The sequence below is a fragment of the Podarcis tiliguerta genome (assembly GCF_965153285.1).
Source record: "Podarcis tiliguerta genome assembly, chromosome: 8".
Classification (NCBI taxonomy): domain Eukaryota; kingdom Metazoa; phylum Chordata; class Lepidosauria; order Squamata; family Lacertidae; genus Podarcis; species Podarcis tiliguerta.
In genome coordinates, this window is record NC_139541.1 from 14,469,486 (window position 1) to 14,493,584 (window position 24,099).

Genomic DNA, 24,099 nt, shown 5'->3' on the forward strand with positions numbered 1-24,099 from the left:
ACACAATCTGGAACTAGAAACAATAGGCTGAATATCTATAACAGGACCAAAATACAGTCTTCCTTTTGCTTCATTTTTTCTGGGCTCTTTAATTACATTCCCTCTGGGTTCCATCCTTCCTCCTGACATACATTCCTCCTCCTCCCTTCCCTCAAAAAAGTACTTGTCCAGGCTCAATCTGTCCCCTACATATGTCCTCTGTGGCCCCGCCACATTATTCTTTATAATATAAAGTGACAAAGCTGAGGCTACCATGTACGGAAACGGCAAATAAAATTCCCCCTTTCCCAGAGGACACCTGGAAATGGTAGAAAATGAAAGGTACTCACTGACTGTTGTGGAGAAGAAGGGAGTGAGGGCTGGAATCCAGATGTTTGGAGGGCTTTGGATCCAGATGTCAGCTGAAATATTTAACGTGAACATTCTCCATGTAGAAAGAGGAATCTTGCCGGTGGGCCCACCAGCCCTCTTTTTACTGCGTTCCCAGGCTCTGCAGACTCTCTAAACTTCCTTGCATTTCAAAGAGAATTGGCACAATCAGTGCATACTGCTCTAGAATGGCTTTAAAAGACAGCAGTCCCAGCCCCCAAAATCCAGGGCACAAAAGCACCACCACCCCTCAGTGAATCCGTTCTCTGAACTCTGGAAAGCCAGCACTCTTCATACTCCTCATCTGCCTTTGCTCGTTTCTTTTTGTTTTAAACCATTTATTTAAATGATAACAGCAAGTGCCACAACACACTCACACACTTTCGAGGATGGGCAACTTTTTCAAAAGGCTCAGGGTACTCAATGGAGAGGAATACCTGACTTTTCCTGCCACCCATCTCCTCTGCCTCCATCCAGCATCAAAAGCACTCCTCTCCACATACTTTCCTCTTCTTTCCTTTAATTGGCAGTGGCAGAAGCACCAGCAGAGGCACTGGCAAACTCAATTACTATATGTAAAATCAGGCTGTTATCTAGTGACTTACCTTGTAGACTTGTTGCAACGATGATGATGGCGATGAAGAACCGATAATAATGAACAGCTGCAGAATGGAATGGAGAGTACGGGGGGGGGGTGCATTTTCGTTATTATCTCTGCATTTATTTCTGCCTTGCTGACACCCTATTTACCTGTAAAAGCTGGCCACAACATTTCCATAATGTATTTGCACTTTTTCAAGGTGCTACTTCACATACATCAAAAGACAGTTTATTGATAAAGTTAATAAATAAACAAAAAGGTTCCTTCAGTTCCCACCATTATTGTGTGTTGTTCCTCCCCCTTCAAAGATAGCTACTGTGCCTGGGTCTCACTACACTAGGACTCAACAGAGCTTCCATTCTGTTCAAGGACCAGCAAGCTCTGCCTTCCTCAACCTGGTGCCTTCTAGATGCTTTGGACTACAGCTCCCATCATCTCTGTCCATTGGCCATGCTGTGTGGAGCTGATAGGGGTTGTAATCTAACAATGTCTGGAGGGGGCCAAGTTGGGGTGAAGCTGAGATAACTTACTGTGCATCCCCTAGCCTAATAGGTGCTCCTTTCCCTGTTTGGTAAAGCTAAAGGTAAAGGGACCCCTGACCATTAGGTCCAGTTGCAGACGACTGTGGGGTTGCAGCTCTCATCTTGCTTTACTGGTCGAGGGAGTACAGCTTCCGGGTCATGTGGCCAGCATAACTAAGCTGCTTCTGGCAAACCAGAGCAGTGCACAGAAACGCCATTTACCTTCCCGCCGGAGTGGTACCTATTTATTTACTTGCACTTTGACGTGCTTTCGAACTGCTAGGTTGGCAGGAGCAGGGACCGAGCAACAATAGCTCACCCTGTCGTGGGGATTCAAACTGCTGACCTTCTGATCGGCAAGCCCTAGGCTCTGTGGTTTAGATCACAGCGCCATCTGCGTTCCTCCCTGTTTGGTACAGCTGCTTAAGTTGCCCCTCTCCCCCAGCCTTTGCTATTGCTGTTGTTTTGCAGATTTGCAGTAACTGTGTGGCAGCTTTAGCAGAGGCACATATCCACTCCAGCAGTTTTCTGATTCAGAAACAAAGACCACAGATGTTTTCTGCACACAGGTCTGTAAACCCCCTTAGCAGGATTCTTTCATACCTTCCCGCCGAGTTCCTACAGACCTTTCACCTGAGTGTGGGGTCTCTTAATATGCTTAAATTTTGTACAATATTTTTAGGTGACGCATGTTGGCAACCTCAGCTTCAAACTTGTAACTTTTGTTGTTATGTTAGAGTTTATTAGGGCCCTTTCAAAATTCCTTTAAATTGTGCATTCAAGATTATTTCTACTCATGGTTGTGTCACAGTGGATAAACGCATACCCACTTTTGGTACTGTTTGTGTCTGCAAAAGTTTGGGGACAAATTCATGGCTTCATTTCCAGAGTGTGCCCCATAACTCATTGCTGAAATCTATTCTTACCAGAAACGTTTGAGCTTATTTTATCTTTTTGGTTTCACTTCTTGTTGCACTGTAGGGAAAGAGTGCCCCTTTAGACAGCAATAATGCGGCGACATTGGGGAAGCATCACAGAACAGCTAAGAAAGCTGAATGATATGCGGACGGTCCAGTATAAATCCACCATTAATGCAGTATCACCATGTCAATGGTGTTTTCCCAAATACACCCGCAAACGGTTGTTTTTCCGTTAAAGATGAATAAATGTATGAGGTGCTGTTACTCATATCTTGATAAAACTGCTGTGGGTACCAGTCCCATCACATACATGCACATAAAAAATGCCAGTGAAAAAATCCCCCACCAGTCTGGGGCCCTTCCCAAGTATCTTGCTGGATACTCGTCATATCCTAAGTATTATGAATAATTTATCAAGGATTAAATTAATAAATAAAAGGCATCATGCATTTCCTAAATAAATGGACACACCAAGAACAATCCCGTTTGCTTCTCTTCTCCTGTAAGGTCTTTGGCCCTTTCACAGCAGCTCTCCCTTTCTCACCATCTCTCCTTCCCTCATCCCACGCCAAGTAATGAGAAGGGCAGCCGCTAAAATGCTGCGGAGACCCTTGCAAGTCTCTCATTCCATCATTTCCTCTAATACCTTTTTGATTATCTTAGTGGCCAACATTTATATTAAGGCTCCTCCAGCTCGCTACCTCCATATACTTTACGGTGGTTGTGTTGTGCTGTGTGTGTGTGTTGCTTTTTTGTTTTTGCTTTTGCATTTTCTTTTTAAGATAAAAAATGACTGCTGATGTTTATGCCCCTGTAATACATTATGTATTATTTTGTTTTAAGCACTGTCTTTTGCAGGCTGACAGTAACAATAAAATGTGAGGATGGGATTCTTAATACAGACAGAGTAATGCTCACCGTGAATGCCACCCCTATCATTTCCCCTCCCCTTTCTGCTCTCCTAAGCACTTTTTGAAAGGCTCCCTTTTATAATCCAAATAAAATTAGAGCAAATACATCGATTTACTGGAAAAGAGGTATGTGTGTTTTCCCTACTCCCCCTCCCCATGTTAACTGGGTTGGGGAAGTTACTTTACCCTATTTAAGCCTTCCGTGGATCTTATTTTTTAAGTGGCAGAATACTAAACATTTTTGCCACCTTTGACCAAAACTTCCCCATATGATATGAATTTGAAAGGATCAAAATGTGTCATTTTGCGTCCATAGTAATTCTCACAACAGCCCAGTATGATTCCCACCTTGGTGTTTGTTCAGAACTGCAAAATGCAGCCAGCCTCCCTGTCGTAGCTAGGGAGGGGGGAGCAATTCTATCCAGTTCACATTTCATGGAAACCTACACAATTCATGCTTTCCAAAACAACAGGCAGGCACAAACATAGCCATACTTCTAAATTCTATCTTCTCTGCATTTTTTCGGACAATTTCTCTAGAAAAAGGCAATGTGTACGAAAATGCATACATTGGTGAAAATGATATCCCAAAATGGTTTATATCAGGCAAAACAGCTTTGCAAAATTGTGCAGTTTTTGTATGTCAAAAATGTGCATATTAGGATAAATACGCTCTAAAATGCTGCTGAATTTTCATGAGGACCTCTTTTTTTTGGAAAAAAATTGCGATCTGATGTGGAAAACTGAACGTGAGATGGGGGAAAATTAGAAACTGAGATAAATTGAAACCAGCATGTTCACCCATGCCTACTTTGAGCACATTTACTCCAGGGGAGTTATTCCTCCTCCTCTCCCTCCCCACCCCACCCCAAAAAGAACAACCCACCCCTGACTCCCACCTCTTTGGCTGACTCTTCCTTGATTTTGTCACTTACAGGCGCCTGCCTGTACTTCCACTTAAAAGCCATGAAGGATCTGATTCCGTTGAGGCTGCTTATTCTCTGTGTAATTTGGAAGCTTTCAGAATCTGGTCGCTGTGCTTTGGGGATTTTAAATTTCCGGGATATTCACTTAGTTAAGGAATGGAATAAAGTCTCGTCACACTGATTTAATGAGAGAGAGAAAAGAGACAAGGTTGAAATGGCAGAAATTAGGAGTGGGGCAGCGAGGGGGAAGCAATTTTCTTCGTAACACTCATGTTAAAATATTGATACAGGCACTTGGGCGGGGGAGAGAATTAAGTGGTCGGGCTTGCTTTGAAAATATAGTGGGGTTGATGAATTTTTTGTGGTGAAGGAGCCACCAAGTCAGGGAACTTCTGCTGAAGAATTCACTCCAAGCTTGAGTGATATGGAAAATAGCAAGGTGGTTTTTTTTTGTTGGGTTTTTTTTCCAGGGATAGTGGCTAAAATCTGAAATAGGCTCCTTTCCAAATCAGGCAGGGCTGCTGAGAAGTAGTAATAAGCTACTCTCTGCTTCCCAGAAACCTCTCCTGACCTCCTTGGTTCACCATTCTCATGATCATGGTGTCTCCCCTGCCAGGTAAGTAAGTAAGTAAGTAAGTAAGTAAGTAAGTAAGACCAATGGGATCTGGAACATATCTGACTCATTCCCTGAAGCATCCACATCCTGGGTGCATCCAGAAATTTGAATATTCTGAATATGCAGGTTCCACTGAGCAACAATTGCTAATGACTATTGATAGACCTATCCTCCAATCCCACTTTAAATAGAAGTTTTAAAAGCCTCCACTCCAGTATCATAGAAGCTGCTTCTGCCAGCAAGAGGCCTCTTCTCATGCTTTATCCAGCCAACTCTAAACTTCACACATCACTCTTTTTAAGCCAAATATAAGACAGAGTTTGGGGGGCATTTCACATCAAAATTTGGCCTTTGCCAAATGAATTCCATAGGTACCCATTTCGGCAATTGTTCAAGGGGAAGGGACTATGAAATAGAGTGAAGATGCCTATTCAGAGTGAGGGCAGGAAGCATGGCCTCCACTCTGATTCAGCTTCATGATGCTTTCATGAGGCCAAGTCTAATTGACAGTGTGATGACATGGCACAACTGGGCTCCCTTGGTTGTGCAGAATGTGCAAATAATACGAATAATAATTGCAGAGGATTTTATTGTAAATTGCATCTTATTGTTAACTGCCCAGAGAAGTGGTTGGATGGAAGGTATATAAATGTAAACCAATTAATTAAGATTAGAGAAAGAGGCACCTTGCAATTTGAACTGGTGGTGCAAATTGGGGGTGGGGGCAGAATTATGCAGCAGAAAGTTGCTATGAAACATTTTGCCTCCTATTCACACACACACACACACACACACACACACTGATATTTCAGAGATGAAAATTTTGCACAGGGCCTAAAAAAACCATGATTATTTTAGCCAGGCATATGAGAGCTGAGACCATCTCAAATCTTGGAGCACAACCCTGTTGTCCCTTATCAAGTGCTAGGCTATGCACAAATCTAAAGAGTGGACCCCTGCCCTAAATAGCTTGAATGGTGTAGTGATTGGTTCCACACCACCTTCATGGCAGCCAAAGCATGGTCATTTGAATACAGAGAATTGTAATTTGCCTGCCTTGCCCATGTGACCCAAGCTGGGATTGCTATACTCGAGGTCTCCTTTTCAAATTAAAACGAAAAAGGGAATTAATTTTAATGAGGTCTGTTTGCATGGCTGTTTTGCCCCGGCCAGAAGCTGCTTGTGGCATGCACACAGCATGATCCCCCTTTGTGTCACTGCTCTACAATCAAACTCTTTCCAAGAGGGGATTCTTTACAAGCATTTCTGTGTCACTTTGAGAGTCCCCCAAGACCTTTGCCAATCCATTAAGAGCCCATGGAGCTGCACTGGGAAATAGAGAAAAGAAAAGTGGGCTGAGGGAGGGAGGAAATGGTTGAAAGAGAAAAGATGCATTTGGGCAGCAATTCATTTCCAAGCAGCCGCACTTGGAAGATTTGCAGCATTGTTGAGTATCGGTGTCTGTGTGGAAGCTAAAACTTCCAAAAATTGTTTTATTTGGCAGGAGGCAGAGCTGACCTAGGACCTTTTTCAGTTGCCTAGATCAGTGGTCCTCAAAGGATGTGGTGCGCCACATTGGTGGGGCAGGAGAGAGCGGCAAGTGTGGCAGGAAAATTCAAAGACAATCAAAGAAACATTTAAGCATTTCATTGTAGTATAGTATCAAGATAATTTTATTTAACTTGCAGAATAGGAATAGATATCTTTTCAAAATCAGGCCCTGCCAGGAGTTGTTTCATTTTGTTTTCCAACCTATCTCGTATAAATAAAAAAATTGTTGTGGTGCGAGGGAAATTTTTATTCTGAAAATGTGGCCTAGAGAAAAAAGTTTGAGAACCACTGCCCTAGATGCTAGAATAAACATTTTAGCAGCCATCATCAAAAGTTTAAGTGCCAACTGGAGGGAAACACAGGAAAATGTGTCAGGATTCAAAGGGCTATTCCAGGGGAATAGGGGCGGAAATGCGCCTGGCGCCTACAATTCATTCACTCAGGAACTATGTCAGTGCCTGTGCAGACTAATGTTCGCTCTGGTCCAAATGGGCCAGCCGTTTCAGCACAACAACTGTGGCACAGAACCAGCTTTGATTGCAAGTGCCTAACCATCATGCCTGTATGTGACTCATCTTTGAACCATCTTTGTTCTGCTATCTGTTTTGGCACAGCCATCACTGGGCATGTTCCTGCCGAGAAGCACCCTTTTCTGCCTGTGCCTTAAGAGCAGTCTAAAGTCTTGTTGAAATGCCCACTAGCAAGGTTAGGCTGGCACACAGGTCAAGGCTTTTTTCAGTAATGGCCTCACAATTGTGGGAAATGGTCCCACATGATATTCAGGCCCCATCCCTGAATATTTTTAAACAGGTTTATAAACCTCGGTCTCCAGAAACTATTAGCGACTAGGGATCTGATTGTGCAGCCTGCTTTTGGTGGTTGTTTTATTCTGGATTACTAGTTTTAATAATATGATGCTTTTAAATCTTATTTGCTGCATTTTATATGAACTGCCTTGGAAAGAATGTTATTCTCGAACAGCTGTGTAGATGTATATTAAATAAATAAGAATTGCATGCTGGTCAAACCGAAGGCATAGTTTCTGCGACTTTAACTGCTGAGTAGCAAGTAGAAATTCAACATGAGCCACTTTTCCTGATTTGGAAACACAGTGATGAGTGAAGCTACACCTGCTGAACTTCTGCTTCTTGCTCAGCTGCCCCTGAAAAGCTCTTCTTGTCAGCACTTGAGGGGAGCTTTCTGTGGATGGAGGGCACAACTGGAAAGTTTGCCACCATCATTCAAATCTCTCTTGGGGGGACACTCAAAGAAGGGCCTTGGATAATAACCCTTGACGCCTCAGGGAAGTTCATGTTATGACAGGTGTTAGGTATTGGGGCCTCAAACCAGATACACAAAAACTATGTACAGTGGTACCTTGGGTTAAGAACTTAATTCGTTCTGGAGGTCCGTTCTTAACCTGAAACTGTTCTTAACCTGAGGTACTTTAGCTAATGGGGCCTCCTGCTGCCACCGCGCCACCGCTGTACAATTTCTGTTCTTATCCTGAAGCAAAGTTCTTAACCCGAGGTACTGTTTCTGGGTTAGTGGAGTCTGTAACTTGAAGCGTCTGTAACCTGAGGTACCACTATATATTATACAGTAGTACCTTGGGTTAAGAACTTAATTCGTTCTGGAGGTCCATTCTTAACCTGAAGCTGTTCTTAACCTGAGGTACCACTTTAGCTAATGTGGTCTCCCGCTGCCGCCACGCTGCCGGATCACAATTTCTGTTCTCATCCTGAAGCAAAGTTCTTTACCTGAGGTACTATTTCTGGGTTAGCAGAGTCTGTAACCTGAAGCGTCTGCAACCAGAGGTACCATTGTAATGCTTTAAAAAGAAGCCTCTGTACAAATAACATTAAAAAAAATAGTGTAAAGCCGCCTCCCAAAAAATCAGCAAAAAACCCAGACCATCCTGATGTTGCTCTTCTTGACAATGAACTGCTAGTCATGGGCAAACTGGATTCAGAAAGGACCTTTTCCCATCCAGAAACAGCTGGCAGTCTCGTGCCCATGGCCAGGCTGGGCTTATCACTGAAGTTTTCTTTGACAGCTTGAGTCCCTATTCTGTTCCTGCCCCCCCCATCACATCTAAACCCCCCCCCCACTCTGCTGCTCCATCCAGATCATCACCTTATCCAAATCTATATGGTGAACAGCCTGCCCCCCTCTTGGTGCTAGCCCTGAGAGCAGAGAAAAACCTCTGCAGTGCAATTTCCAACCAAGAGTTTCCTTCCTATTTCTCTCTCTCTCTCTCTCTCTCTCTCTCTCTCTGTGTGTGTGTGTGTGTTTATGTGTTTCAAATAAATAAAAAAAAGCATTTTGGTTTTGTGCACTAAGCACTTTTGAGGGCGGCACGGGGCCCCGTAATACGGAGGTTTATAACCTCCTCGGCTAATGCTCTCTGACACTCTGTTTTGATATCATTACTACATTATACCCACCATTTTTTGAGTGAAAAAATACAGTACTTAGAGAGTCGAAATTCATAAATAAATTCATGTCAAACCGCACTTAATATTGATTTTGTTAGTGTTCAGATTCAATAATAAGGTACTGCGTGCATGAATATTTAAATATAATCATCATTTCTGCATCTCCTAATGGCCTCTGCTCTTCTACACTCAATTTAAACACAATTTAAAAACTATAATGTATTGAAAAATACTAGGATTTAGCAATAAATCACCATTGGGTAACTCCAAGCCTTTTATAGGAGGGCTCAATATCGGCTCCTCCAGGGACAGCACAATTAGATTCATGTTTTTAAACTTCTCAATTATCCATATACCATAATTTTATGTGAAAGTTTGTTTCCCTTCCTTCCCCCCTCCCCAGCCCCTCACTATCTCTCACTCTCATCCTCCTCCCCTACTTTGCCCCATCCAGATTCTCTCCCTGTAGATCATGGATAAATCACTAAGTGTTCTCTTAGCCAGGTTAGTATAGTAAAAAGGAGTCAAAGGTCACAGTCCTTAAACTGAATTAGAGCCAGAGGCTGCTGGGGGAAGAGGCAAAAGCTGACTCACTCACATTTTGGGGAGCGGGGGAAGAAATAAAAAGGGAAAGAACGACTCAATGAAAAGCAAGTGGAGAGCGTTGTCCGCTTTAATATTTACTTTAAAAGCGACGTTAGTCTTTATCAAATAGACACTGAAGAAAGCTTGGAGAAGAATGTTTCTTGACCAGACTCTGGCATGCTTGCCCATAGGCAGCGGCAGACTTTGGGCTCTCAAATTTCAGCGGTGTCCTGTGCAATGGTAAAATTTGGCACATGGCCTTCCTCTTGCGCTCTGTTCTATATCGTTGTTTTTTAGTCCTCTCCAAATATGTCATGGGCAGCACTGTTTCTGGTCTGCTGCAGTTCAGCTTTTGCAAAAATGAAAAGAACCACCTCAACATTGTTTCGCTGCCTGCGAATGTAATTATGTAACTGTTACGCGATAGCTACCAGCAAGTGGCAGAGCACCTGCTTTGCAAGAGATCTCAAGTACCTGGCATCTGAAACTCTGGTGTGCTGCTGCCAGCCAGTGTAGGCAGCACTGAGCAAATGCACCAAGTGCAAGGCAGGTCCCTATGTGTTTACGGCAGTCTAATTCAACCTTCTTCAAGCTAGTGCCTTCTGGAGGTTCTTTGGCTACAAGCTCTCATCATCCCAGACCATTGGCTGTGCTAGTTAGAGCTAATGGATGCTTACCATCCAACATTCCTCAGATGAAAATGGGGACATTTCTCACTCCCCCCCCCCCATTTTTTGGTCCTCTGCCCCCAGCAGAGCATTTCCTATCAGAAGAAGGGTCAGTGCTGCTGTCACCATACCAACAGGACACAGCACAAACATCCTCCACTTTCCTGGGATTCCAGGCTGATACATCACTTTCAGACTACCTTGCAGGGTTATTGTGGGCCTGAAATAAACTAGTTCCAATGAGGCAGGGGGTGGGGACATAGCTCAGCAGTAGGTCCAGCTCTCAACGTTGCTTCTGCCAGTTAGAGTAGATACTGGGACAGATGGGCAATAGTTGGATCCTCTGTATGCAACCTTGAACTTCTTGGGGGAATGGGGAGGTGATACAGATGTGGTGAAGGGACACGGGTGGCAGTGTGGTCTAAACCACTGAGCCTCTTGGGCTTGCCAATTGAAAGGTCGATGGTTTGAATCCTCTCGATGGTGGTGAGCTCCCATTGCTTTGTCCCAGCTTCTGCCAACCTAGCACTTCGAAAGCAAACCAGTGCAAGTAGATAAATAGGTATGCTGCAGTGGGAAAATAAATGGCGTTTCATGTGCTCTGGCTTCCGTCACGGTGTTCCGTTGCGCCAGAAGTGGTTTAGTCATGCTGGCCACATGACATGGAAAGCTGTCTGTGGACAAACGTGCCACATTCCATAGTGCGGCTTTCGGCTGGACTCAGCCATCTAGGGATCCTTTACCTTTACCTACAAATGTGGCCTTTCCTCAGCCATCCATCAGTATCTTAAATCCCACTTCTATCTGATGCTCATATTTCCACTCCTCATTATAATTTCCTAATATTTTTTCTTACAAGCCAGTCTCTTTCATTGTTATTTTTATGGTTTTCATACAGGTTTAACGGAGCTGATATCTCGTGTCAGAAACATCACCGCCATTATCCCCTGATTGAGCCATGTCACGTCTTACATACAAGTATTGGCATTGCATAGGTAAAATCTCTATTGTTTTCAAATCTCAGTATGAGCTTCATTTATATATTTGTTTCCGCATGTCTTAAAGCTAATAGAAGAGACCAAAAAGGATCGGGGGTGGCTAACAAGAAAGATAACTCTATAAATGAAAATGAGACTGATCTGCATTTATGTATCTGGCCTTCTGCAGCATGTAAGCTAGTTGGGTCTCTGAGGGACAACACCTCACTTGGGTTTGAATGCACAGGGCAAAATGCACACAGTTACGCATCAGTATAAAGAACTGTGTTTTCCGGCAGGAAACATGGGCATGGCAATTAGGAAAAGCTTGCCAACATCTTCCCTGTCCTTCATTAAGAAAAATGGCAATTTCAATGCACATGTGTCATTCAGAGTTTGGCTCAAGACATGTGAAATTTTAGAGTCTGATATTTACTTGCTTGCTTACTTACTTTGCCTACTTACTTCATTTATACCCTCCCCTCTGAGTGCCAATAAAGCTCTCAGAGCAACTTACCAAGAAAATCAGTTCTTAAGAGATTCCTCGGGATGGGAGGGAGGAGGGACAAGTGAGCTCAAGCACAGGTTTTTTAAAGTTACCATTCTTAAAGTCAATGGCTCTTTTGTCCTGGGTAAAAAGTAATCTGCATCCAGAAGCGCTCTTCCCTAGATCAAATTCAGGGGCAGAGCAAGTGACAATCCCGAAGCCAGGAAGACAAGGCAGTTCCTACCACCACGGTGGGTTCAGTTGCGCCCGCCCTGTGGAACACCCTCCCGTCAGATGTCAAGGAGAGAAAGACTTTTAGAAGACATCTGAAGGCAGCCATGTATAGGGAAGTTTTTAATGTGTGATGTCTTACCGTGGTTTTATAATTTGCTGGAAGCCACCCAGTCAACCCAGTCAAATGGGTGGCATATGAATAAGTTGTTGTTTTGTTGTTGTTGTTGTTGTTGTTGTTGTTGTTGTTTCACCCTGTCAGTGCACACACAGATACACATGCAAACTTTGGTATGTGCACGAATACACATACATACACAAAGTGGTCCTTGGTAGAGGAAAATTGCAATGGTATTTCAGCTCATAGCAAAAGAAAATAGTGCCTCTGAGCATGCACAGTGTCTTTTCTTTACCATCAAAAATTAGCCAGCATGTATCTGGGATAACTGTTTTATCGTTATTTTTATGTCGCCTTTGGGGCAAAAGGGCCTGCAAAGTTAAAATCCAAATTCAAGTAATATAATAAAATGCCTCCAGTGTCGGAGGCAGTGCGGAGAGGGCTCTGGTTCTCAGGTCCTGCTTGTGGGCTTCCCACAGACATCGGATTGGCCACAGTGAGAGCAGGATGCTGGACTATTTAGGCCCCTGGCCTAATCCACCAGGCTTGGCTTGGATGTTCTTAATACAATTTATAACAACATAATTAAAAAGAGCAATATCAGTAATATTCTTCTCAAAGCCAGAGATATATAAAGCACCAAGATTAAAACCAATCAACTCACCTAATGTGAAAAGCTTTGCACAAGGGAAAAGGGGTGGGGAGAATGGTGTGACTCGCAATTGGATACCCTTTAATGATGCATGCAATCTGCTCTGCAAGTTGGCTGCCTCACTCTACCTCATGATAGGGCTGGCCCTGCATGAGAGATCCTATATGGAAACAACCTGCAGACGCTGCCCACATTTTCACAGGTCCCATGCTAGCTGAAAGCTTTATTTAATTTATTTCAATATAGCACATATCTCTGCATCAGCTTTCCCCAGTCCCAAATCCTTGGTGACTTTTCAAAATGTAGTGATATCCTCTCACCTGACAAGCAGCAGTTTTTGAGCCTTCTCTGTGGTGGTGCCTTTCAGCTGTCCCAAGGAGGTGTGTGTGGTCTCTTCCCTTGCCTCCTTACAACAGATGGCAAAGGACATTTGTTATTACTTATTTTATCTGGCAAATCATTTGAGAAATAGATCTCAGCTAAGCCAAGCCTCTCAGGTTCTGTTTTGTAATGATTTGGGGGTTATGTCCTGGAACTCTGGATACTTCAGGTGATAGCACAGAGCAATTTTAATAGTGTGCTTTGTCACAGCAAGGGCAGCATAGGGATTTATGTTTTAGGAAAGTCCATGGCCTACACAGAGTAGACACAATGACGTTAATGAACGTGATTAACTTTGATGCATGAATTTCGGTGGGTCCACTCTGAGTTGGACGTGGTTCAATCCAACCACATGTGTGTACTGCCGGGAGGGTGATGTGCATTAGGAAATATTTAAAACTTTTGCCTGCAACAAATCTTGCGTCAGCCCTCACGTGCTATGTTGCTTGTGCACTGGTTAATGCAGATTAGAAAACAGGGAAGAATACTTTGTCATTCATATATTCCTTCTCGTTGATGTAGGTTGCACTAACGCATTCCCAGTACAGACTGATTTTAAGCAAAAACTGATTTAAATTAAAGTTCTGGCCTTTAAACTGCATACACACCATATCTTCAAAGCACATGACTCCCCCCCCCTGCAAGAATTGTGGGATCTGTAGTTTCTAAGGGTACTGAGAATTGTTGCTATGAGAGGGGTAAACTACAGATCCCACGATTCTTGGGGGTGTGCATACTTAAAATGTCTTTTAAATAGTGTGTATGCAGCCTGTATGCAGACTCTGACCCTTAGTGATGCTGATGGTCGCTCCAGCCCAGTCCTACTTGCTCTCGTCACTGGACAGTGGCTCTCCAAGGATCTGAGCAAGGCTTTCCCCAGCTAATGCTACACAGTATCCTGTGCAGTGAGATGCCAATGACTGAACCAGAAGATTTTCCGCATGCCAAACACATGCCCCACCACTGCGCTTAGCGCCTCTCTCCCCAGAGCCAAGGTCAATCGGATAATGCAAAATCCACTCACAGGAGTGACATTTGAACCAGTGAGCTGATAATGAAAAGGCAGTTTGTCAACCTCCGGTGAAGAAAGGGTGTCACCATCAGCCATCGCCACCCCATTATTGTCCTTCCACCACTGCAGTGGATAGCTGTGGGGTCACACTTCTCTGTGTGACTGGAGTTCCCTTTACCCCCCCCCCTCCCTAAGCCGCCCTTGAGGTTCCAAGGGACTTCCTCTTGCCTATGGTGGCGTGGCTATGAAAAATTGATCATCCTTTGTTACAGCTTCACTTCTGTCACTTTCCATCCCAGGGTCTGTTTTTTACGGAAAACAAGCTACATTCATCAAAAATGACAGAACACAGACTTAATGTAATCATGTATGGGAACATGAATTGCAAATGTGGAACACAAGCACTAAAATGTATTTTCCATTACCGCCACAAAATGAAATAATCATGAACATTTTCCCCAAGAATGAGAACACATGTAGAGCTACACTGACACCTCGGGAAGAAGGGGAAAGCTCCAGCACCACACCCCAGATTTAGGTGAAGAGGTGCGCCTAATGGAGGCATTTTGCTTTGAAAATGGCGGTGGAGAAGGCTGTGTCTGTGGGGATCACCCAGGATGCAGGCGCTTCAAATGTGTGGTGGTGGAAGATTTAGAGCTATGTGGCTAAGAACCTACTTGGGCACAGAAAGATTAGTCTCTGACCTTTCTCTTGCGTTGGCGGAAGGCTAAGACTGGGATCCAAGAGTGTCTGAGGAAGGCTGGGCCTCAGGTCCTGAAGACCATTACTAGTCAGTAGAAACAGTCTTGGGATCCATGAACAAGTGACCTGACTTGATCTAAGACAGCTTCCATCATGGCTGGGTTGGGTTCCTCATCTTCAGGAAATGTGGGTGAGGACTCTGAAAGAAAAGCAGGGAGGGCAGTGGAACCCCTAACTCAGAAAGCTCCACTACCGAAGATCTAGGAAGAGCTGAGTCTCTCCTGCTCCATCACATACCTCTCTACTGTCCCATTTTAAGAAAGATTTCCCAGAATCACAGAAGACAATCCTGGCTTCTGTTTGCATCCTGGAAAGTCGGATTTTTTGGTCCGGGACTGTGGTGTGAGTGAGCACACCTGCACGAACCCGCTGATGAGCACCAGAGCAACCGAACGGAAGGCAGCCCGATTTGGGGGATAAAAATGTTGGAGGGTATGCCATCACAGTAGAAGACTACTGAAAGAGGCTAGGCTCTCCAAGTAGAACAGCCTCTTTTGCAGCACAGATGGGACTAACAACTAGGCTATGCCTGGCACTGCTGCTATGCATGGACTCGGTTCCAGCTTGTTCCTTGCTGGAATAGCTTCAGAGCTCTGTTCCCCCTTTGAGCCCTGTCCCATTTTGGTTGGGTCTTGCCTTGCTGCACTGCAGAGCACAATAGCTTCATATGTACCAAGCCAGGGCAGGATTTAGGGACAAGTGACACAGATGACTCCCTGAAATGCTGAGGAGGCTCAGGAGGCTGCCATGGACTGCCTGCTCAGCAGTTGTCCATTCAACAACTTCAGAGGTTGGCAAAGTCTAACAAACAGAGAAGTAGCAGGACCACCACAGACAGTGTGAGATTCAGGGAGGTACAGGTTGTTACCCCACACAGGGTGTTGAGCTGAGGGAGTTTAAAATTGAGAAGATCCATAATTGAGAAGATCCATTTGGGTGTGCCAAATTTTCGCCTCGCTCAGGACACCATATTATCAAAGTTTACCAAAGTCCGCCTCTGCTGCAGAGGCCTGTGGCATATTTTAAAATCCAGGTGCACTTCAAGGTGCCAAGGTGGAAACTGTTCTGTTGCTACTTCAGATTTACAGTGCAGAGCAAGTGTAGGTTCCTCAGCAACACTGAGCAGAAGGGGGAAGAAGAGGTTTGCGGTCCAGTCTAGCTTTGGGGTCATTTGTGGACTGCCTCATGGACTGCATGGGTCAGAACAGGAAAAGTTGGTACTTGGCAGGAAGAGTATGAGTGGAAGTGCAAGACAAGGAAAATTATACATTTGGTTGGGTTAGTGCCGGAGAAAGCAAGCATTCGGCTTCGCCGAACACTTCATCAGGCAGAATGGGAAGAGGATCATAATTTCACTCCCAGCATTGAGCAAGCTGAACTATAAAAACCTGGATACATTTACATTGCTAATCCTGGGCTATTTACAAATCTGAGAATGCTTTCAAGTCAGCTAGCTTACCGCCCTCAGGTAGTCCTGAACACGTGACAGTTGCACGTTCCCATATTTCACTCTATGCAGTGTGCATGTGGTGGTCTGCCTGTAGTGAGCTTGTGCCTGTGTGAAAATGCTTTCCATACAAAGCTTTTGTAATGTGTGAAAGGCCTCAATGAGAAAGAAGGAGAACACCAAGGAGCATAATGTGTGTGTTGGGGTGGCGGGGGGAGAGGGTGCAATCCTCTAGTTCCTCTCACAGCCAGCAGGGGGCAATGAAAAAAGGATATGGGAATTTACATAGAATACTTGTCCGGTGGCATGACAGAAAACGGAGCACAGAAAGATGGCACCTCCAACTACAGTGGAACCTCTACTTACGGACGTAATCAGTTCCGGAGGTCCGTCCATAAGTCAATCCAGGTCGCTGGTAAAAGCGCCGTTGTTTGCAGGCACATTCGGCGGCAGCACAGTTCTGCGCATGTGCAAACGGCAGAAGCCACTTCTGCACGTGTGTGAATTGCGGTAAACCCGGTATTTACTTCCGGGTTTGTCGTGGTCGCAACTTGGATCGGGCCCAAGTAGAGGCGGTCGTAAGTAGAGGTTCTACTGTATGTAGAACTTGTGTATTTTTCCCTCTTCCAGCGAGAGTAGAACAGATGATAAAAAATACATAGAACAAATAGCCCCAAGTAGCTGCAAAATCCAAAAGGCACACACACAAGCTGGAAAAAGATTTTTGACACTTTTGTACCATTTCAGCTAGTGGAGGGAGGGAAAATGCTTTCATTCTCCCCTGCCATATGTCTGCCCATCTTGAGCCACACACATGTGGCTTTTTGTGGCTTTTTCATGCATACGCTGTCTCGCGGACTATTACATTTTCCCAAGGGAAATGAACATTTTTGAGGGGAAGGGCTGTAGCTTAGTGGCAGAGCATGCAGAAGCCCCCAGGTTCAACCCTGGCATCTCTATGTAGGGCTGGGAATGTCCCCTGCCTGAAACCTCAGTGAGCTCCTGCCAGTCAGTGTCAGCAATACTGAGCTCTGTGGACCAATGGTCTGACCGGAAATGGCTCAGCCATTAGGCAGACTGAAGCGGCTGCCTCAGGCGGCAGAAGCTCTCAAGGCAGCAGCCCCTCCCTGTCCCACTGACTCCACTTCCAGCACAGAACCATCATCAATTTCAGCTGAAATCACAGCCAAAAATGTGCAAGATCTTGTGGAGCATGCAAGGTCTCGTACAATTTCAGTGAGATCTCTTCCAAATTGGGCAAAATCTTATCTGAAATTGGTGCCGATGATGGCGCTGCTTCTGTCCCGGTGGTGGAGGCGACAAGGCAGGCAGAGAAGCAGTGGCAGCAGGGCAGGGCATGGTGGCACTTTCTGTTTTACCTCAAGCAGTGAAAAGGGACGCGGTGCCACTGGGTCTGACTCTGGATCTGATCTTTATTTAAATCAGCCCTTTATTCAGAGCCAAAAGAACTAGGCTCTTGCCTTATTTTTAGGAAAGGGCTGTAGGTCAGTAGTAGGGCATCTGCCTGTAATGTTCTTCAATCCAAAAGAATCTGAGCTGAATCGCATCTATGGCAACCACTACAAAAACCCCTGTTCCTGGGGTGACCAAAAACCAATACATCACTGTCACAGTGCCTTGCATGCAGAAGATCCCAGGGTTCAATCCCTAGCATTTCCAGGTAGATGCTAGGAATGTTTCCCATCTGAAACCCTGGAGAGCTGCTGCCTGCCCGTGTGGTCACTACTGAGTTAGACGAAGTAATTCTGCAATACAGTACAAGGCCTCCTCCTGCATCCCTATGAATACAGAAAGCCACAAGGCTAGTGTTCCCATGAGCATACGCTGAGTGCTTTAATTTTTTTTAGAAAGGAAAGCTTTCGTAGAGAGTTGCAGTGGAATCTGACACCCTGCAATCTGCCTTTGCTCCTACAACAAACATGGCTCAGATGGAATTTGTGTTTCTTCTGATTTGGTCAACGGACTGTTAGGACAAGAGCCCAGGCTGTCTGACAATCCCAGTTTATTCCTGGGAAACAGTGGTTTCTTTGATGCGCCGCACTTGAAAATCCTCAGTGGCTGATGAATCTCCTGCTTCATTGACTGAGGCTGGACCACAACAAAGCCCCATGCCTTAGCCTGATAAGGAAGGGGGAAAAAAACAGGCTTCCCTCAGGCCTGCCAAACCTGCAGTTAATTTTCTGTATAACCAGCATATTATAGTCCCTAGTTGGGCTTCATAACCAGTAGATAGACAGAGACAGGCCTGTGTGTGTGAATAGTTCTCTTCCCCCATCATGAGATGCTGTCCAGAAGAGGGCACTTGTCTCCCAGGAGTACAGAGCCTCCTCTTTACCGATCACTCCCTGCTTTGTGCACCTGGGCATTTTTTATTTCCTTGGCTGTTCACTTTGGCTGTGCCAGCACGGAGTGAAATATTAAGGCAGGCACCTGAAATTCAAAGTGTTTCTTTAATTAATGGGTGGATGCCACAAGATGATCCAATGCAGCTCTTAAATTAATCTTAATTACATGGATTTTGAAACTTTGGCATTAGCCAGCTATACAAAATATGTATTTCATAACCCTAGAAACGGGCGAAAAAGGCAGCAGCAGCAAAGACAGCCGATGATGTTATCGGCCTCTGTGGCTGGGGGTGTAAGTGTCATCGGGGTGTGTCTGAGATCTTATCTGAAGGCCCAAATTAATTTGCTCCTGCAAATATCAAAACAAGCTCTTTTTCACCCGCATTTGGCTCCAGCAGAAAAGGAATACGCAATGCTAATTTCTGGGCTGTTTCATCTATGAGTTTAAGGGCAGTACTGGCGCATATAAAATTGGGAGTCAGAGGTGGAGGGATTTCAGGGTGGGCAGTGAGGAAAGAAGTTCAGCTGAACATTGCTTTTAAAGAAAGGGGTGTTGCTTCATCCCTATGTGCTCATAAAATGATTTGCGCCATTCATCCGCCGCAAATGATCTAATGTGCACCACACCCCTACCTCAGAACCCTATGCAGGTTAATAGCCTGTCCCACCCACCTCTGCCCATTGCACAGCAAACAGCCTATTCACTCTTCTTGCACTTGCAGCCCAGCTAGTCCCAAAGACCCTAGACCACCTCTGGAAAAATTATCTCCTTTCCTCATGTTCTGACATCAAGTGTTTAGGTGCCTGGAGAGAAAGCATCTTTCTGAGGATATGCAGAGTGCATGGATCATGACTGAGTAACTGCAGTCTGCCAGGGATGCATCTGGGTTTCTTGGGTTTCAAAGCCAGAAAGGTATGCTTTCCAAAGGGCCCCAACACCTCTCCCTCTCTCTCTGTGCTTTCCCTTGTGTGCCTTGAAACGAAGTTATGTGTCCATGCGATTGCACATTGCATAGCATGACGTGGTGCTTGTGCGTGCTCATGCAACTTGGCTCTGCTAGGTAGACAGCGGTGTGCTAGACGGTTTCTCTCTTGCTGGAAGAGGTGGTACAAAGACTGTCCTTCTGGGACCTCCCAGAGCATTAGCATTTGCCAACTTCTAAATAGATTGTGGCGCATGTGGAAAGATCCTCTGGGAATGTTCGCAAGAAATGCGCTGATTCACCTAAACAGCCTCTGGACAGCCTTTAAAACAATAAGCCAAGAGGCCCCTCTGGTGTTGCAAGGAGACAGCCTTAAGGAGCGGCTTAGTTGCCTGCTCCTTGGGTCAAATGAACACTGAAAGGTGCTACATTGATCTGACTAGAAGCCATGGGTGCATATTGGTCCCTGTTTCGCCCACCCCACCCCAGAGAAGGAGGCACACAAGGGAGTGGGGCTTTCTGTGGAGGAGTGGTGATGATGCTGAATTAGCCATTATGCTGAGTGATCTACAAATGGGGGGTCTGGAAAAATAGGGACCCGTTGCTGGGATTTAACTATTTCCCGATGCACAGGATGGGCTCCTACTTTCTCCTTGCTTCTTCAAAACTCCCCACAGTGGGAACATGTTTATCGCAGAATAAAACAAATTTCACAAACTGGAGGAATATCAACAGGTTTGCCTGGACACCACCAAGAGCGTATTAGTCCCTGTAAACATAGGGAAGGGGCAGGGAGTTGCAGACCGACCTGAATGAGGAGAGATGGACCCATGTGTGTTTGCTTGTATCTGACTAAGAGCAAATGAGAAAGCATAGTGTATGGCAGGGGTCAGCAACCTTTTTCAGCCGTGGGCCAGTCCACTGTCCCTCAGACCATGTGGTGGACCGGAGTATATTTTGGGGGGGAAATAAAAATGAATGAATTCCTATGCCCCACAAATAACCCAGAGATGCGTTTTAAATAAAAGCACACATTCTACTCATGTAAAAACACGCAGATTCCCGGACTGTCCACAGGCCAGATTGAGAAGGCGATTGGGCCTCATCTGGCCCCTGGGCCTTAGGTTGCCTGCCCCTGATGTATGGGTCTGGGGAAGGTTGGGGGTTTCAGTTTCAGACATTTCCCAAAAGGGGCTCCCCATGACCTTTGATCTGATGCTGGGTCTTGCAGTAGAAGTAGCTGCTACTGTAATGTTATTTTCCCTCATGTGTGAATGTATAAAAATAATTGTGTTGCAGCCAATTTTCTGATGGTCAGAGCTGTTTTGAGTAGAACATACTCCCTTGGGAGGTGGTAGACTCTCCTTCCTTCGAGGTTTTAAAGCAAAGGTTGGATGGCCATCTGTCATGGATGCTTTAGTAGAGATTCCTGCTTTGCAGGGGGTTAGAATAATGACCCTTGGGTTCCCTTTCAAGTCTAAAATTCTATGATTCTATGAAACCTCCCAGTAACTTACAAAGGCTGCATGGCAGAGACATCATTGCCCACAATACTAAGCATCATTTTTTCCTGACCTGCTATGATCTCTGGGCAAACAGGTTGTGCATGTTTCTCTAATGATTAGGCACCTGCAATAAACACCAGTATCACTGCACCTAAGTCACCCTAATACTTAATATCTCGTGTTTATTTCTTTTTCATCCCCAGCCCTTAGTCGAAATAAAATTTTAACTAAGGCAATCTCCCTCCGCAAACCAGCAGTTTTACTGTCTCTCTCTCACAGTTGGTACATCTCACACCACTGTGGTGGAATGGCCCAGGTCTCATGACTTGCAGACACTTAGATTTGGCAATCCTCGAACAGGGAAACATTGTTAAACCTGATGTCAGTCTGCCTAATTGATGTGAAAACTTGATTGGATTCAGGGAGGCGTAGCCTTATGAATAAAATACTCATCTTTAAAGAAGGTGATAAAGTCAAGCTGATGTCAGCAGTCAGTGGGGCTAGCCATACAGGCACGAGGTTTTTCAAAGGGCCTTAACTGATCCTGGCACTCCAGCTCCGCTCTTGTTGAAAGTCACCGTCTTCGAGCAGATGACTCTGGTGGACTTTAAATGAGACAGGGGTGTGCGGACGCTTCTCTCAACAGAGCCGCCACCATATTCTGAGGTTACCTTGGCAGCTAAAGCAGATGGCTGCATTTTAAAACTTTCATTGCATGTGATGATTAAAAACGGGGACCCAAAACTTATAATACGGTTACACACTCCCTACTCCCTTAAGCAGTGTGAGTTTGAGGAGTAGTTCTTACCTGGGTTTGGCTTGCATTGGAAAGACAGATCACTGGAGACTTAACAGTGGCCTTTTCCTTTTGCATTTTTATATTTATTTACAAATACGTACCCCTTCATGGATCACTGCTTTGTCGTGGCGAAGGGGCTTGAATAACTCAGAGAAGCTATGAGCTATGCCGTGCAGGGCCACCCAAGATGGACAGGTCATAGTGGAGAGTTTTGACCAAACGTGATCCACCTGGAGCAGGAACCGGCAAGCCACTCCAGTATACCTGCCAAGAAAACTCCATGGACAAAGACAACAGGCATATAACAGAAGTCCCTGGCATGCTCTGGTCCATGGGGTCACGAAGAGTCGGACACGACTAAACGACTAAAACAACAATACAAATACGTAAGCTGATCATAGGTGGAGACAACCAACATAGTGCTCCTTAGGAGGACTGGGTTCTGCTACTCCCCATCAGATCCCCTAAGAAAGGTACTTGATGCCTCTCTCTGGAAATCTGATGTGAGATAGCTCTGTGTGTCTCTGTTTCAACACGTTCTCTTGTTAGCTCTCTCTTATTCCTGCATAGCAGGGGGTTCAACTAGATGACCCTAGGGGACCCTTCCAACCCTACAATTCTATGGTTCTCTCTCATACACACATAACAAAAGACCTGTCAGATGTCCATTGGAAGCCTACAAGTAGGACTTGAATGCTACATGGGATTGGCAGCAACAAGCACTGCTTCTGAAAATGGAGACAGAAAATAGCCTTAATGACTAGTGGCCATTGTATCATTCATGAATTTGTCATCACCTCTTTTAAAACTGCCCAAGTGGATGGCCATCACTACATCTTGTGCGAAGTAAATTCTGTAGGGGCATTTCTTTCATGTGTCCTGAATCTTCCAACATTCATCTTCATTGGGTGACCCCAAGTTCCAGCAGGGAGTTTTTCTCAATGTCCACTTACTCCACACCATAATGGTGTACACCTCTATATGGGGGGTGTCATCTTCCCCATTCAGAACATTCCAAAGACATCTTCAACTATTTTGTAGCCATTGGCTCCCATTGAGAGACATTTCCTTGGCCATCCCCAGCCATTAATCTGTAATCTACTTAACAAAAGCTAAACCCAGGTGCATAGAAATACAGCTTACTGTTTATATCTTCTCTCTCAGCCCAGTTGAAACTTCAGAACACTTCCCCTACCTTGCTTCACAGTAGTCCCCTCATTTGTGTTGCCATCCCAGTTTTGCAAATGCTGAAAATGTGAGAATAGCAGCTTGCCTGAAGCCGCCACCAGAATCCATCCACGGAAATACCCCTGTGCTTAACTGTCTTCTGATCCTCTGGCAATGTGGTGTTCAGTCCTGGATACCTAAATACAATGAGGGTGCTGGGGTGTTTAGTAGGGTTGGAGAGGGACAGGGGAGACATGTGCTGACAGCTATCCACAACTGTAAAGGTCTGAAGTGGGTGAAAGTGAGAGCTAAAGCTGCAGGTAGGGGCTTAGCTCAATGGTAGATCATCTGCTTTGCGTGCAGAAGGTCCCAGGCTCAGTCCCCAGCATCTGTAGGTGGGGCTCAGGAAGGCCCCTGCCTGAAACCCTGGAGAGCTGCTGCCAGAGTCAGTGAAGGCAATACTGATCTAGATGGCCTGATAAGGCAGCTCCCTATGTGGCCTTTGGTTGAGTGTAAGCCCCATGCAACTCAGTGGGGATTTCTTCTGAGTAGGCATGGATAGGAAGGCGTTATAAGCTTGCGGTCCTATGCACTCATGCTCCCACGGAACTTGATGGGAGCTACTTCTTAGCAAAGGATTGAGCTGCTCTGTGGGTGTCTCTTAGTCTTTTACTGCCTGCTGCAAAAGCCTAATGTAAGGAGCACGAGCAGATTGCAGGGTATTTGCAGACTGGAGTTGAAGTCCAAAGCATCTAGAAGGCACCAGGTTGGGGGAGGCTGGAATAGGCTGCACTAGATGAATAAATACTCTGACCTGGTTATAAGTCAGCTTCCTATGTCCTGCCTTGAACAAACTGAGTTGATTCACCCTATAATAGTTCCCAGAATTCTCTTGGGTTCCGTTGCTAATGGGGGGGGGCATGCAGTGAGCGGGGCAGGGGTTCCTTGAAACTAGTTGACAAGTCAGCATGGAAAGATTTCTCCAGAGCTGGAACTCTTTAAAACTACTACCTTGGAGAAAGGACTGTGGAAGCAACAATCAGGGTCTTGGGTAGAAGGAAGACAAGGGGCAGAACTATAGGGAGGTACAGGCTTTGTTCTCACATGCAGCTGGACACAGTAGGAACGATGTCTTTTGAGCAGGTGCCAGGTGGGCATATAGGGTG

The 24,099-nt window shown here is 45.2% G+C and overlaps 1 protein-coding gene across 2 annotated transcripts in view; it reads left to right on the forward strand.

The window, feature by feature from the left end:
- The window catches only part of CASZ1 (castor zinc finger 1), a 438,974-nt gene that overhangs the window by 30,770 nt on the left and 384,105 nt on the right, over window positions 1-24,099 (forward strand). The window contains exons 3-4 of one of the 2 annotated variants that reach the window (XM_083453582.1): window positions 4,719-4,864; window positions 11,005-11,101. The gene's annotated coding sequence lies outside the window, so the exon portion shown is untranslated. The remainder of the gene's footprint in view (window positions 1-4,718; window positions 4,865-11,004; window positions 11,102-24,099) is intronic. The other variant, XM_083453581.1, reaches the window with a different exon arrangement.